Source organism: Hylobates moloch, unplaced genomic scaffold (genome assembly GCF_009828535.3).
Source record: "Hylobates moloch isolate HMO894 unplaced genomic scaffold, HMol_V3 SCAFFOLD_12, whole genome shotgun sequence".
NCBI lineage: Eukaryota > Metazoa > Chordata > Mammalia > Primates > Hylobatidae > Hylobates > Hylobates moloch.
The window spans coordinates 66084564-66102420 of record NW_026652287.1 but is presented as its reverse complement, the minus strand read 5'-3'; the positions used below and the strand labels follow the sequence as shown (position 1 = coordinate 66102420).

General features: G+C 38.9%; 1 pseudogene; it reads right to left on the bottom strand.

Annotated features, from left to right (window-relative positions):
* Nucleotides 1-15392: 15392 nt before the first annotated feature.
* On the bottom strand, nucleotides 15393-15870 carry LOC116479562 (large ribosomal subunit protein eL21-like; annotated as a pseudogene).
* Between the last annotated feature and the right edge of the window lie 1987 nt (nucleotides 15871-17857).

Below are 17857 nucleotides of genomic sequence, written 5' to 3'. Positions count from 1 at the left end.
GCTATGTGTGTTCCTCCACAACAGATCAAAACAAACCTTGTGTGCTCTGACAGCATTAAACCCCACTGAGACCTGACCAGGATATGGTTTTCAGTTGTAAAAGGAAATTGTAATTCACAAGTCCTTGCCAGATGTTGTACCCCAATATCTCAGCTTCATTACATCTACCCCAGAGTAGGTGGTGATATGAGGGTTACCCAAAAGGGACCTGTTTGGTTTTTAAAAAATCATTTAAAAATTAGAGTCATTGAAAATATTTAAAGTGGGAAAATTGGTGCATCTTGTTTTTTTAAACTTTTTAATTAAAAAGCTTTTGGGACGGCAAATTTTGAGGAATGTAAATAGTACTTTACAGTTTAGAAGATAGCTTTGAAATCCTCATATATAAGGTACATTTTCTTGACAATGTTAAATCAAGAAGAAAATTTGCGTCTACAAAATATAAAAAGATATTAAGATAAAATAACTGGAAATGAGCAAACTTGAATGAAAACACAGATTAGGGATCTGGTGTCTATTTCAAGGAGCATATGAAAGAATTCTAAGATTTTTCTTATCTCAAACTTGTGCTACATTGTGGATGCTACCAAGTGCAAAATTACAAAAACTGATTAGCTTGCCCAAGACAAAAAGAGCTAATGCATTTTAAAAAACTAGTTTGATTGGCAGTGGCCTCTGAAGTGTGGAAAGGTATCAGATAAAGTTCAAATGCTAATGTAAATGGTATATTTACAAGTGGTTCATGTGGTTATGTCAGGATGGTGAGATTCCACCTATCTTGGAGTTTAACACATGACTGTGAATGCCTAGACTCCTAGGCAATTTAGATGCTCTTTCCTTGATCATTCTGTTATACGACTTTGGCAAAATATACATTTTGTACCTTACATTTCTCCTTTCTGAAACTATTAGATTTCTGAATGTTTTCTTTGGTTAGACAATTGGTCTTCTTCTAGCACTTATTTCAATATAACTTTAATATAATTTCACAGTAATATATAATGTAGATAGCAAAATATAGTAGTAGCTTTCACCTTATAGGCAAATCATATTTTATCTTGTTGCAACTATAAAAAATTATTCCTGAAGGAATGCCATGGTAAGAGTTTCTCCCCCCCTCCCCTGCAGTGGGATTTTACTGTAGTAAAGATCAATGTTAAATCTTGGTGATTTAAAATTTAAGTTATATATATTCCCTATAAAGAAGTAACTACAGAAAGCAACTCCATGGGTAATCTGGTTATGAACATAACTTGACACTAAACTCCCTCTTGACTAATTTGAAAGACACCACTATATTTCTTTGTTTTTAGAAGCCCCCAGTTGCCTGTCATTGACAAAAGAGCAACGTTTTAAAATGTGCTGGAAGGATGTTCTTTTTTAAAGACACTCCCCTCTCTCTTTTCATGCATTTTGAACTTGTGAGGAAGCAAATAATCACATGCCGAATTTAAGAAAGAGTGTTTTCTTGTATCAGCACCAGGAGCAAAAGATTTTTTTAAACAGACTTTTAGGATCCCCAGTGCTAATTCCTGTGTGTGAACTAAGCAATAAAACCACACAGGCGAACTTGAACTAGGCTCTGAGGTTGGAGAATAAATTTAAACCTTCTTTGGAATTTTTCCTTGTGACTTGTTTTATTCTCCAGATACAACCACAGAAGTGGAATTCGTTGCTCTTCACGCTGTGTATAAATTGTTGTTGGCACCAAATTTTTGAATGATACCCTTGAACCATCCTTCAGAGGGATAGAGTTTTTTACTCTTTCCTCTCCATTTAAAATTTTAAAATTTCAGCTTCAAGAATTAACAAGATTGAAAGGTCTCTTCATGGTTCATTATCTTTTCAGAGTTTTCATTAACAATTCATTTTGGAAAATTTACCCGTTTTCAGATTAAAACAGGTAGATAATGAGTTCCTCGTTTTATCTTGCTATGTTTTCCTACAGTGAAAAAGATTTAAAATCATTATCTAGAATTCTAAACAATCTCCAGCCCTTGAAAGGCTATTAAATACAGAAACTAACAAAAATATACTTTTTATAATCAGTAATATCTTAATATTTTATGAAGACTATAAATATGTGATTCTGTTGGTATTTATTGTGAGGCTAATGAATTGTTTTAATTGCTGCTGAATTTTTGTAAAATTAAAATTGAAAAGCACTTTAATTCAAATTATTATTTTATTAACACAAAGAGAAGTACTAGTACCTCCTTACTCGTGGAGTGCATGTGCACATGTTTTGAAAGACAAACCTCCCATCACTTCTCCTTCTACCTCTTTGTAGTACAGAGTGGTACAGTTGCAACAGCAGAGGAGTCTTTCCTGACTTCTGGTCTTCATCCTGCCTCATGCTAGCTGTATGACTTTAGGTAAGTCCCTTAATTTCCTAAAGTCTCAATTTACTCAGCTCTAGAATAGAAGAGTTAATAAACACCTGCCTCAAGGGTTGTTGTTAGTGGCTACACATCTTGTACACTGTAAAGTGATGTGTTACCATGTTACCAACCAGTGATAAATATCTCAATAAGTAGCTCTTCTATTGGCTAATATATTACCTAAAGCAATGGGGAGATAGTGGTCAAGTGATAAGCCTTTGGAACTAGACATTCCAGAGTTCAAAACCTGGTTCTGTGTATTAGCTCTAACAAACTTTGACAAGTTTCTTTATCTCTCTGACTTTTCAGATTCCTCACCTGTAAAAACGGGTTAACGAAAATACCTCAAAGAATTACCAAGAGGATTAAGTGAGATAATATATACCTCTGGCACTTAGTATGCGCCTGATATTTAGTAATTGCTCAATATATGGTAACATATTATTATGATTTTGTATTTGCCAACAGTAGTCAGTCTTAAGTTCCCCTTGAGTAATTATAATCATTACTTGTTTTAAAAATGATGTACCAAGAACTTATATCTGTGTTTATGCAGATGAAGCAACTCAATAAATATTTGCTGAGTGAATACATGACTTTCTTCAATGTGGATTTTTTTAAAAAATGTGCTTTGTTACCCAGCAAATGCTCCACATTTTAAAAAATATTTTCATAGAGGCTGGGCTGTTTCAGCCTCCTAGCACTTTGGGAGGCTGAGACAGGAGGATTGCTTGAGGCCAGGAGTTTGAGACCAGTCTGGGTAACATAGGGAGGCCCTATCCCTACAAAAAAATTTTTGACAAATTAACTAGGCATGGTGGTGCATGCCTGTAGTTCCAGCTACTCAGGAGACTGAGATGGGAGGACTGCTTGATCCCAGGAGGTCGAGGCTGCATTGAGCTGTGATTGCACCGCTGCACTCCAGCCTGGGTGACAGAGAGAGAGAGGCCCTGCCTCAAAAAAAAAAAAAAAAAAAAAAAAAAATTAGGATAGTTATTAATCAAGGCATATCTACATAAGCTGCCAATGATTATTTCACCACAAAACTTCAAACAAAGACATGCTTATAACTGTTCTTTGTTCAAGGACTTTAGCCTAAGATAGTTCTTTAGCCACAACATAATTATCTTTATACAGTATTTTCCCTTGCAAATAATTTCAAAACAGCAGACTGCTTGCTGTAGGGACTTCTCTTACTGCTTAAGAAATTCATCAGAAAAGTAGCCATTCAACAATTGTGGAGACTATTTAAAAATGTTTGTCACCAAAAAATACCGTAAAGGAACATTTTGAGAGTAATGTTAATTTTCCATAAAATAAAACAAACATGTCAATTTTCTGTGAGATAGATCACACTAAAAAATAAAAGTCCACAGATTATTCTGGAATCTTATTGCACCCCTCTGTTTTACCTTTCATCACCACAAGAACTAACAGCAGCTGAAAGAGTAGAATTGCACAACCAATTGTGTACATAAATGCTAACAAATAGTGAAATAGCCAAAGGGTAAACTCCGGAAAGAAGAGGTATCAGAGACGTGGCTAGTACACATATTAAGCAACTATACCCTGGAATGTTGATGATAATTTATTGTTGAAGGAGGCTCTTTCATGAGTCCGACAAAGATGACACTAACACTGTTCTGCTGTTTATCTGGTCTTACTCACTGATGGAACTCAAGGTCTTTTTTCACGTGCTTGAGAAGTTGGAAGCAGACACTACCATTTTTTTTTTTTTTTTGGAAGAGGAAGAAGGGAAAAAAGGCGAGAAGTTAGACGTATCTCAGTGTTTGCAGGTTAGAGCAGAAGATGCTGGCAGCAGATTTCGTTAGCTGAAGTAGTGTGGTGTTTGACTCAGCTTGCTGTGCGAAGCGCCCTGTAGACGCTGCTCCACTTTTAGACCTTCTCAGGAGGTTTTCTCTTGATGGGTAGATCCCCAGGAGACTCCCAAATCATGCCATTTTGCCTCTCCCTTTGCCTGGAAAAGTCCTCATCCTCTTCTCACCTTGGGGACCTTCTGTTTTTTTCAGAGCCGCTCAAACATCACTTCCTCCATAAAGCCTTCCTTCGCCCGGCACACCTCCGTGCACCCCCATGTGCTAGCATGGCTGGTTTCCAGGCGCTGGTCATATATTGTAGGTGTGTCAACCAGCATTCGCCTCATTGTATTGCAATCAGAGGTTTCCATGTCATTCTTCCACTACACTACTGGGCAGGGCTTATGCTGGATTCCTGTTTATATGTTCACCATACAGCATATAACTTGGCAGACAGGAAGCCCAAATTTAACATAAAATAATTGAATATAAATGGAAATTAAGAAGCCTTTATTTGCATCTTGATGATGTAATTGTTTTATAAGAGCTTAGGTATGTGGCCTTTTAGGAAATTCTAAACCTGAATATTGATGGAGAGATTAAAAAATTAATTTTAAAATGAAAAGTACTAATTATAGTGGCATTATTATTAGGTGCTTCTTGAAGAAAAATTCTGAATTCCAAAAGTTAAAGAAATATGGGATGAAGCAAAATTAAAAATAACATATTTAAACTCTAGATTTTACCAGAGCCTAGTAGATATGTGTATTTTGTTTTCTTACCTAAATCCTAAATTCTTCGAGGGGAAGGAGATTTTTACTTCTATTTTCCAACAAGTAGGCACAGTGCTTGATACACAGTTAATGTTTAGTAAATGTCTACTTGACATCATACACACACACACACACACACACACACACACACACACTTCACCACACATCTTGAGAATCATCAGGAAGCCTAGCATTATTTTTGGCTAGGGTACGCATAAAAAGACATCAGCTTTTCATTGAATACCACCAATATATAGTTAATTCATGAGTAAGAGAAGTGTCATGGTCTGCGAATGATTTGGGGTCTGCGCTCCCAAATTCCTGGAAGCCCAGTGACTACAGTTAGAGAAACACAACCTCAAGGGTGTTTTTCCAATATGGATCTTACATTTGCTTTTATGTTTACATTTTTAGAAATGCTGTAGCTGTGACTGTTCTCAAAAACTAATGCCATGTGAATTTGCCTCTAGTTTCATGAATGATTTCAGATGTGAGAACTTCTCCAGAAAGCCTGCTTTCTCTATCTGGATGAGGAAAAGAGAGAGAAAATACAAGAATTTCTCTTGTGTAGTACTGACTTCCTCTGTGGCCCCAGAGAAGCCATTTGAACTTTCTTCTTTAGTTCCTCCAGCTGTAAAATGGAACTAATAATGACTAATAATGTATTTCACAAGGTAAGAGTGAGGATTAAAGTAGTCAGTGTTTCAAGGCGGTAGGCCCCAAGTATGAAATATTTGTATAATGTCAAACTCTGACCGATGTTTTTCTATTAGATTGGGTTTTCAAATCCCCTAACTTCATTTAAACAGCCAAGTCAAATGACTTGCAAGCAAGGTGCCATATTTCTATGTTAATAATTCCATTTTTCTGAGAGAGAAGTTTCTGGGAAACAATAACATTTGGCATTAAGATAAACAATGTAAATTCTTATCCCAGCTATACTGCAACTATAGGCAGACCCCACAATTTCTTTGCTTCTCTTTTTCCTTTCAGGTCTGAAAGCAAAGTATCTGTGCCTGACTCTTACAGGATTGTGAAAAGTAAAGAGGTTAGCATATGGCCAATGCTTTAAACTCTGTGGTGAAGATACCAGAGAGTAAATATTCTACAGATGGGAAAACTGAGTCCCAGAGAAGCAAACAGGCTTGACTTAAATCATGTGACAAGTGAGTATCAGGAAAAACACTCAATACTCTGGATTATAACCAGTTATTTTGGACTTATGGCTTCCTAAAGAAACAATACCTATAGAGGCAGAGTTTTCCCTTCCCACTTTCACGAGAGTTGGTTTTCTTTCACCTGTTGAGATAGCTTTTGCTTCCTTCTAAAACTGGAGCACTTTTTTTTTTTTTTTTTTGCTGAGTTTTCTCTCAGCAAGGAAGAGGAGGTGGCTAGAACTTGTTGCCAAGGAAAAGAGCCTGATTAGAGTATCCAATTGAAGACTTCTCATTGGCTGCCAAGAACACTGTTATATGGCTTGTAGAAATAAATCAAAGTCTCGAGAGGAGGCCAGAAAGTCAAAGAAATGCTGTTAAATCTTGAGTCCTGTATGATGCTGAAGAAATAAAGGGAAAATATAGGGTGTAAATTGAGTTGTAATTCCAACCAAGTCAAGGCAGTCAGTTTTGATGGCCAAACAACAGATGCATGAAGGCTTTAAAGGACAAAAAATGTTAAAGACTCTGGCTGCTACCCAAACACGCTTGCTGCTGAAATCAAAGAGTCCAATATTCTTGCAGAGACAAAATCTTAAAGACAAAGCAGCAGACTCTCCTGGCTAAAAGGGTTTGCAATGGATATATTGCCAGTAATCTTAAACCCACTCAGCAGAGACTGAGTAGGCTTGGGAAGCAAACAGGTTTTGTAGAATGACGAATTTTGTGTAATGCCTAACATATTATTGGCACTCAATGGCCTCATTTTTATTCCTTCAAGTATTAGTTATGTAGCACAACAGTATATGAACACAGGACCCCCTGGGTGGGGAAGAAAAGAAACTGGCATGATTTCTTCAAGTTTTCCCTGCTGGTTCCACCTCTGGGGGTCTGGGCTAAAAGGACAGGGAAAGTCAAAAAATAATATCTGACATCTTTTTAGTGCTTACTATACCCCAGGCCCTGTGCTAAATTTATATGCATTATCTCTTTTTTGTTGTTTTGTTTTGTTTTGAGACAGTGTTTCGCTCTGCCGCCCAGACTGGAGCCCAATGGCGTGATCTTGGGTTGCTGCAACCTCCGCCTCCCGGATTCAAGTGATTCTCCTGCTTCAGCCTCCCGAGTAGCTGGGATTATAGGTGTGAGCCACCACACCCAGCCTATATGCATTATCTCATTTAACCAACATAATAATTCTATGAGGCTTATAAGCTATATTTTTTAAGATGAGAAAATGGGCTTAGATAACTTGAAAGATAGCGTAGTCACTAAGAGCTTGTGCTCTGTGGCCAGACTTTGTGTGTTTGAATCCCAGGTCCTCCAATTCTGAGCTGTGTGACATGGCACAAGTGACTTAATTGCTGTCTCATGTATAAAATGGTGTGAAAATAAGTACTTACCATCATTGTGATAATTAACTAAATTAATAGACTCGAAGCCTTAAGAAGAGTACCCAGCACACAGTAAGTACTTGATAAATTACTTGGTGAATACCAATCAAGATTATAAACACAATTAAAAATAGTGTAGTGGCAGACCTGGGCCTAGAACTCAGGTCTCTCTGAAGCTGGCGACTTTTCCCTCACCCTTTCACTCTGCTGCCTATAGAAGGAAAAGAGAGAGGATGTGGCCGGGAAAGGCAGAAGCAATGTTCTGAAGCAATTTCTAGCTGCTCAGCAATAGGAGAGCACCAGAAAGGGAATTTCTTCCACATTCCACCCCTGGCCCATTCTCCCCCTCACTGATTGTATTTATTTTATTTTTATTATTTCCAATTGCTATCACTGAAAGCCAAAAATAAGAGTAGTACATCCTTACTTTTGTGCTGTCTTGTTAATGCTGTCCGTTAGCGGTATATCCTCCCTACCGATTCTTGCCTGTCCTTTGCATCCAGTGCTTCTCTTGCCAAAAAGAGAAAAGAACGATGGTTTTCCTGATGTTTCTCATGAGCAAATAGCTTCAGAGGGAAATATCATCAATTCTATTCAGGGTTTTAAAGGCATGGGCATTTAGATGTTGAAAGGGCACTGTCTAATGCAATTTTCTTGACATAACCCTTTGGACTTGGCTTCAGTTTTGATGAAACCCACAGGAAAGCTCTCATCAGCGGCTTGGACAGACAGCACTTCTCTCACAGCCCTGCCAGATCGTCTGCACAGGGAGTGGAGGATGAATCACGTCCTCTTACGCTTGCAGCTACCAGTGGTACTCTGGTGGCAGCAAAGTCCAAGGCTCTCTGTAAGACCCCAAGTAAGTTGGAGGTCCCACATCTGTTACAGAGGGAGTTATAAAACTCATGCTACCAGTTTAGAGGACTAAGGCAGTTATTAAGATTTTTATTTTAATAATGATTTATTTTTTTTAAACTCAGGACCATAAGAAAATTGTCACATGAATGTATTTAGAAGGTTTTCAAGTTTTAATGCAAGAAATTCAATGGATTCAGTCCTGCTGTCAGGCTTCAGCTGAGATCACATCCTCTTTGATTCTCCAGTACGGGCTGGGAAACACCCTTATGGGAGTCCGGCTGTTAAAATGATGCAGGCAGGGGCCTGCCCAGCAGTTGTTGGAATGTCTTTCCTGGGGCCAGAAGCATCTTGTTGTTCTGCTGCAGATGGTTACCACTTTGCCTCAGCCCCCACAGGTTAAAGACCCAGCAAAGACCTCCTACCTGTTGGGTAGGAAACCTGGACTTACAGATTTGAGTTGCCAAAGGGACACCAATTTGGACACGCTGTGATTATTTCTATATTACAGCCCAGCCACCAGAACGGGTGGGTAATGCTTTAATTTTCTGGAAGAGGATACATTCAAAAAGTGACCTCCTCAAGGAACCTTCTTAGTTCAGCCAATGGTCAGTTGTACTATCTAGTCTTCTTTGTGCTTTTTGCAAAAGTATATATTGACTGGATATAAATTAATATGTGTGAATGATACAGGAAATAGAAAGAAATTATTTAGGCAGATAGTGAGGTAAGAGAGTCCTTGGCAAGGCTTCCCTTTTAACACAAAGCAACCCCCAAATCATTTCTTTTCTAACAAAGAGCAGCCTGAAAAATTGAGCTGCGGACACAGCAGCTGTGCCAACAGAGTAGGGCTACCTGGAAGCCAGGTATGTTCAACATGGAGTCTTCATCTTCCCTTTTCTTTGTCACCACCTGTGCAGTAAAGAACCAGGCAACATGGCACCGGCCAGGTAGATAACCCAACTGCATAATAAAAGATTAGGGTGTGGCGGTCCACTTCTTTGTGCACTATGCAGATGGCATACCTGGTCACACCAATCTTTTGTGCCCTATGTAAACCAGACACGGCCTCCTCAAGCTCATCAATAAAACCTGCATTTCGCTAAGGAAGTGGCGACGTGTTTTTCCAGGACCTTTCTTTCTGCAGCAGAGAGAGCTCGTCTCTTTCTTTTGCATATTAAACTTCCACTCTGAACCTGACTCTTTGTGTGTACGTGTCCTAGTTTTCCGTGGCCATCAGACAATGAATCTTGGGTATTTACCCCAGACAAATGACACCGCTTCATTGATGTTAGAGCAAACGGACCCCACATTTTATGCATGGAGTCCAGGAACTTAGCCTTCACTGACAGACCACAGAGAACATTGAGAGAATCTGCGGCACAGTGTCCAGGGATGTTTAGACTCCATTACCCACCTGCACCCAACATGGCCAATGTTTACTGGAACAAACCCGGGAGCTACTCAATGTTTTTACTTTAGAACTTCGTTGGAAGTGTTTCAATGGCTCGAGGTTGGCTGCACGATTTCCTCAGGCCTTGAACAGACCTGTTATCTACAAATTCAGCATGTTCTACCCAAAATCTAGAATCATTTAGTCCAAACTCCTGCCCAGTGGGGAAATCTCTTCCACAGTAATTCTGATACTGAATATACCCCAGGGCAGCACTCACTATGCACAGGGTTTGAGAGAATAAATAATCTTTACACTGGGTCAAAGCTTCTTAAGTGAAAAATGATAAAAATGTGAGGTTGATTCATCAATCCACTGTTAATTCCAGGCTACTATCCAATTTGCTATTATGTTTGATCTGGCTTGCTTTTCTGCAGTCTTTGTAAACGCCTCTTTAGAGCTGGGAGTATGTGTGGAATTATATTTATGTTAATTTTCATACTTCGTAGTAAGCTCAAAGAGTTGTTTTTTGCTTGAGAGAAGTTGAAACTAACAATCTAAATTAAACAATGGAGTCATCTGTACATTTTTCTTATGTACGCTGTTGTCACTGCCAATCTTGCTGGTGGGCAAAATTTATGATCGGAGGCTACTAAGGTTTCCTAATCAGCAAGCCACTTCTTCCCGTACCTTTTTCTCCTAGAAGTGTGAAAAGGTCACTTCACATGCTGTTGGAAAAATGTCTATTTGTCCCATAGAGAAGTTCACCAAAACCTATTATCTGTTGAAGAACCAAGACTTGTCTAAGGTAAAATTGCGTTCCAAAACATTTGGTCTCAATCAGAGACACACTTGTGCTCATTTGCTTAAAACTGGGTGCAAGTTTCCAGGAGATTTGAATGGAGGCTTCTGTATTATCATCCAAGCTATTATTGGCTTCTCATGTCCCTAGATCTTTTAAGTATTCATCTTTGATTTAGACACTGGCAATTCTCACCCTAAAAAGAAAATGTTTTAAAACTGTTTTTCCTATCAATGGGTGATATATCATGTAGCCCATTTCCTCGTGAAAACAATGCTCCTAGTCAGAGTTTCTCTTTGTTCCAGGTTCTTCACGTTAACGTGGTCTGCGTAGTAAAATCGTTACTAGTGAAGGCGGTGCCAGATTTGTGGCACGGCCCATAACACACGTACATTAGTGAGACCACACACAGATCAAAAAGATAAAGGCACGCATTGCTTTTGAGCAATGACCCGTGTGCCAAAAATGAGGTTTCACCTACAAGAGACCAGAAGAATGTAAGGGTTTTAGTCTCAGGGAATCAAGAGTTTCATTTTTTGTTCTAGTCTATGTTTTAAAAGGATGGTAGGACATTATTTAGCCCCTTTGATTGTTCTTGTTTCACTATTTGCAACTAAAAAAGAAAAAAAAATGCCTTCTTCCTCCCTCCAGTAGCCACTATAAGAAGTGCAGCGACACAGTGAAGAGCTAGGAACTTTGGCTTGGGGGCCATACTGCCTGGGCTCACTTCTGCACTCCTCACTGTGTAACTCAGAGTCTCAGTTTTCTGTAAAACGGGAACAATAACTGCAACTACTTCATGAGATTGTTGTGAGAATTAACTGAAATAATACAGGTGCTCAGCACAGTACATGGACCCTAGTAGGGTTTCAATTGCTATTGTTACAGTAAAATGTTATAACATCAATATGCTCCGTAAATTAAATTGCATAAAATGTGGCATCAATTTGCCCCAACATTAATAAATATTAATATCTTCTTAGTCAATCTGTACTGTTGCAAAAAGCACAAAGAAGATTAGATAGTACAACTGACCACTCGCTCTATGAGGAGGTCACCTCTTGAAGACATCCTGTTCCAGAAAATCAGAGTCACCCACCCATTCTCAGCTCTTTATAGGGGTTGGGCTGGAGTATAGGTACAATCACTGTGTGTGCAAATTGACTTAATTAGGGAGGGGAGGCATTATTCAAGGTGTTACTTGTTCAATTATTAAGGTTCTTGTCTCAAACCTGCTTTTAACCTTTCTAATCAGTGACTGTTAACCCTGGATGCACATTAGAATTACCCAAGGAGCTTTACAGACAATAGTGATATCTGGCCCAAGAGAGGAGCAGCAAAATATAATTACTCAGACTTGAGTTCAAATCCTGTTACCATCATTTTTTAGCCATGTGACCTTTGACAAATTATTAACCTCCCTGTTGCCTAATCTGTGGGATGGGCGGCGGGCGGAGGGCGTCGTTGTAGGGACTAAACTATGTATTTAAAGCTCTGGGCACACGTCTTGGCATGTAGCAGGTATCCAGTAAATACTTGTTGTTAGAAATCTATTTTCTCTGAAGACCCCAGCCCAAAGGGTCCTCCACCTCCACTGAACTCAGCTATGAAAATTTTACCTTGAAATATAGTCTTGGGCAAAAACTAATGAAGGTTTCTTATTTTACAAATGAGAAAACTAAAGCACAAAAGAGTTGTTCAAAGTTACACGGCTAATAATAAACTAGAACCTGAACCCAGGTCTCCTAATTCTTTGACTATTGTTTTTCTTCCTATTCCATAGTTCTTAATCACATAACCCCAGAAGCCTCAAATTCTGGCTCTGGATGCCAGCGTCAGCCTCATATTTTTCCAGTCCCTTCCAGCCTTAGCTTTATGGTGCAGCAACACCAAATTGTTGTTTTCTGATACTCATAACTACTGTTTCTCACCTATTTGCCTTGGCTTATGTAATCATCCCTGCCCTGCCTGAAATGCTCTCCTTGCCTTGGTTTTCTAGCAACTACACTAACTTCTGCTGCTGACCATCAATGATTAACTGCTACAGCAAATGTCTTCCCATTGTAAACAGTTAGAAATGAGACAAAACGTCAGACATTGGACAACAAGATTTTAATCCCTGTGAGTAGGAAAATAAAAGGGATGAGCCCTGTGATTGCCACACCTTATACCTGGAGGCAGTTTCCAGGATACTACCCATGGTGGAATAATCAAAACAGCCCAGTGGTCTTGCTAAGTTGAAGAGACAGAGTTTAAAGTCTGGTGAGACTAAGGAGGCTAGAATTTGCAGGGCAGATTACCAGAAAGAGGAAACTAGATAGAAAGGAAGCTCTGGAGATCTGCAGAGCACTTACCCCATGTCTTTGGATGAGTTTTATTGATCTGCACGTGCTCGTGAAGACACTATGAAGACTGCGTTGAAGAACTCCCTGAAAGCACAGGCTGAACAATACCTAGAGCTTACAGAGGACTGGGAATACTTCGTGTTTCTACCAGCCTGAGTGAAGAAAACTCAAAATACGTGGTGCATTGGGTGAAGTCCTCAGATGTGCCATGCCTTAGTAGTGGAGTAAATTAGTCCTATAATAAAAGCTGCTCTGGAACCACCATACAAAATGTAACGATGAGCCTTTCATGAATCAAACTGATCTGCCACAAAATCCAATGTTCTTTAAAGAAGAGAATACAATCCAGCACCCAGCAAAATAAAATCAACAATATCTGTAATTCAAATAGTAATTTTGATATACCAGAAAGTGTAAAAATGTGGTTTATAACGAGAGAAATTAACCAGTAGAAATAGATCAAGAAATGACAGAGATAATGGAATTAGTAGTCAAGGACCTTAACAAAGTTTATCCTATGCTTAAGGATGTAAAAGAGAACATAAACACTATGAATAGGGAATAAAAGATATTAAAAATACCCAAATGAAACTTACAGAGATGGAAATATGAAATAAAAAATAAGCTAGATAGGATTACCAGCATCTTATATTATGCAGAAGAAAGTCACTGTACCTGAAGACATAGCAATAGTAACTATCCAAAATGAAGCACAGGTTAGGAAAAAAAAAAAAAGGCCAGGCATGGTGGCTCATGCCTGTAATCCCAGCACTTTGGGAGCTGAGGAGGGTGGATCACTTGAGGTCAGGAGTTTGAGACTAGCCTGGCCAACATAGTGAAACTCCATCTCTACTAAAAATACAAAAATTAGCCAGGCATGGTGGTTGGTGCCTATAATTTCAGCTATTTGGGAAACAGAGGCAGGAGAATTGCTTAAATATGGGAGGTGGAGGTTGCAGTGAGCCGAGATTGTGCCACTGCACTCCAGCCTGGGTGACAGAGTGAGACTCCATCTCAAAAAAAAAAAAGACTAAAAGCAAACACACACATACAGAGAGCCCCAGTGAACTCTGGGATCTTATAAAGCCATGCAACATATGTGTAATTGGAGTCTTACAAATGTGATGCGGGTGAAACAGAAACACTATTTGAAGAAGTAGTGGCTGAAAATTATACAAATTTTACAAAAAATGTAAACTCATAGATTCAAAAGGCTCAACAAACTCCGGACAGCAGTAATAAAAAAAAAATCACACTAATGCACTTCATAGTTAAATTTCTGAAATTAATGCCAAAAAGAAAATATAAATCACAGCCAGGGAGAAAAAGATACATTATGTACAGAGATATAAACTTGAGAATTATAGCAGACTTCTCATCATAAACCATGCAGGCCTAAAGACAATGGAAGGTCGTCTTTTAAGTCCTGGAGAAAAACAAACAAAAATCTGCCAGCCTGGAATTCTATACCTACTGAAGATATTTTTTTAAAGATAAAGGCAAAATAAAATTTTTTTCAGGTCAATAAAAGGTGTGTGATCGTCAAGAAATGTTAAATGTTCTTTTAGCAGAAAGAAAATGATAGTAGATGGGAACGTGGACCTACAGAAAGAGATAAAGAGCACTTAAATGGTAAATACGTGAGTAAATATTTAAAAAATGGGGTTTCCCCTCATTTTTCATCTCTTTTGCATTTATTCATCCTTCTAGGAAGAAATCCTTTGCTTCTTTACCACCTCTTCTTAGGTCAGTAGTGACAAACTCAACTCTCTACACAGGCTTAGATTGATAAGGTAAATGAGTAAAGTCTGTGTATGCTTATAAGGAATAGTGGGAACAGTCACAAACTGTAGAGTGCATGTCTCAGTTAAAAGCACTATCCATTACTCAACTTCAGTTTCTAGTTACTGGGAGGGAATTGAGCCAAACTCTTCCTTTATTTAAATGTAGCAATTAATTTAAATCAACCAAAACCCGAAACTCCATGGACTATAGTCAGCTGTTGGGCCACCAGGGTGCAATTACAATTTTAGGTATTCTTCACTTGTGCCCCTCATAATCTCAGAGCACTGGAGAAAGGTTTAAGAGTTAAGCACTTTGACAAAAATTTTGGTGGAGTACTCTGTATTTGCATCAAAAATAATTTGGTTTACTTTGTTTAATTCAGTAGATAAGTTTATGCTATCCCTAATGTAAAAAAGTTCTGTGAGAGTCACATGTGGGTTAAAGCAATGTGGTACTTTGGTAGCTACAGGCTTACTTCAATGCCTTTATTTTTGTAATAGATGAAGAAACCACAAAGCATGTCCCGCAGCTTCCCTAGGAAGTACCTCTCTTAATGTAATTTCACAGCGATGCATCTGTCACTGGGAAATTTTCTGTCTGAACATGAATGATGAAGGTATAGGTAGGGATCTTTCTTTTTTTTTTTCTTACAGTCCTTACAGGTCTTTTATTTTTTTTAAACATCTATAATGCCATGAATTCATAGGGAATAGTTTCCAGCAGCTCAGGCTCCTTCCCACTGGTTCTCACAAAGTGTGCTTCTCTGGGTGGAGCAGGCTGGGGCTTCAGTTGAACCCAGGTACCTTTCTCTTTGTCTTCTTTCTTTTTCTCATCATTTTCCTTCTCGCGTTTCAGGAAGCTATCTCAGCTTTTAGAGTGCTTAATGTGCTCAATACGCACATTAATTCTCTTGGCAAGAATCTTGCCCTTAACTTTTTTTTTTTACAACAATGCCAACAGCATGCTGGGGAACACTGTAGACTCTTCCAGTTTTGCCATGGTGACACTTGTGGGGCATTCCTTTTTGAACAGTACCCATTCCCTTGATGTCTACAATATCACCTTCCTTACAGATTTGCATGTACGTGGCTAAAGGAACAACTCCATGTTTTCTAAAAGGCCTAGAGAACATATATTGGGTGCCTGTCTTCTTTCCCTTTGTATTTGTCATTTTGGTGAATTACTGGAAGATGGTGGTTCCGGCCGAAAGGGGGAATCTTTCTTTTTATTCCTTCCAAGGCTTGCTTTTCTTTCCACTTCCTCCACCTCCTCCTATCCCTCCACCCTGGACTTCACTTCATTCTGCACACCTCGTCTCACCATTAAAAAATCAAATCAACCAATCAATGTTTTAGAAGCTGCCCCAATGCTCAAATGAGTAAAAATAAAATATTGATGGCGATCAACATATTGAATTCTTTATTATGTCCCAGGTGAATGACATCATGTCACTTAATGCTCACAATAATCTGATACAAGGGTACTTAAAACAATCTCCATTTCACAGATAAAAACACTGAAGCTCAAGGTTTCACAGCTCATAGGTTCTGAAATTGGACTTTGTGTTCTTACTTTCCGCATCCTTGCTCCTCAAACTATTGTCAACTGAAAGTTTACTAGAAAGGTAGTGTCTCAGGGCTCACCTCAGACAACTGAGTCAGAACCTGCATTTTAGCAAGATCTCCAGGTTATTCATGGGAACATTCAAGTTTGAGAAGTCCTGTTCTACACTGCACCACCTCTTTCTGGGTGTGCCTCCTGATAGTGCCCATCCACCACTTGCCTGGAAGCCCCTACACACTTCCCAGCATGCCCAACTTTCTCTCAAGAGTGATTTATGCAGCAAGCCTTTGCTGGTGGAATTCCATTGTGTTGACTTAAACACTCACCCTGAGATCCCTCCCTTCTTCCTACTCTCAATCCATCATCATGTCTCATTTTCTATTTTTGGACACAGCTCAGGGACATGAAGAGGGAGGGCTGGGCTTGCGGCACTGGAGGGTTGCCTGACCAATAATTTCTCCTAGTGGCTGCTTCTGGCCCTGTGTGGGCCATAGAACAGTGCTCTGGGTGGGAAAGCAGGAGAAGCTTCACAGGAAATACCCATCAAGCAAAACCTTTATCAGAACTGAAGCCATGGAAGTTGTTATGGGTACAGAGGTCCATGGATGCTGGCAACTTTATTAAAGCTTCTTTTCACATTGATATCACTCACAAGCAAAAGTCTGACCACTACATGCACTTTCGAATGAGTCCAAAAGGCGGTGGAACTGAGTTATTATAAAAATGGGTTCTCAAAATAGTGTATAAAGCCAAAGTTGTTGGATAGTCAATGAAAAATGATTTTTTCAGTTAAAATAGCTCATACACATTGGCTTTGAAATGGCAGAGGTGACAAAGGATGGTCTTATGTCATTCCAAGGCCCATGATGATAATAAACTATTTACTTATTTTTTCTTCTTTTCAAGAGGTAGGGTGTCTCCAAGCTCTCTCCTTGCCATTTCTGTCTTTAGAAACCTTTTGTATTTGTCATCCGGCTTCGGTGGGGGTCTGAGTTAAGCAGAAAAGGCTGCTGTAGAGAGATGAGAGGAATTCTTTTCTCCTGAGACATGGCCAGTTGGGGCAGAATGCTGGTGCAGAGACCAAGTTTTCTGCCAACAGAACAGAGCATGGAACTGTAACATACTCTTTAATGTTGTTGTAACTTTATTTTCCACTTTAAAGTAATAGAAATTCTTCCTAGAAATAATGCTGTTTAGTAGAGACAGCATGGCATGGCTGACTAAAGCCATATCTTTGAGCACTTGCCAACCTTTGTAGTAAAGGGACATTTTTCATGAGGCTCCTGCATTCACAACATCAGGAAATGATGGAAATGTCTTTATCATAGAATCAAAGTGCTCAAAGGGGGCGCTGTAAGATCATTTTATATATTTTGTTCTTCAACGACAGGCAGACATCCTAATTTTTTACAGAGATGAGAGGCAGTGAGGTATAATGAAAAGAATAAGGCTTTAGGCTGACGCCAGTCTTGAAATGCATCTTAATTCTATTATTTATTAACAAGACTTTGGGGGAATTGTTCAACTTTTCTGATTTTTAATATTCTTATATTTTAAAATAAGAAAATAGACACTTTTGTCTTTTGATCCTGAAAACA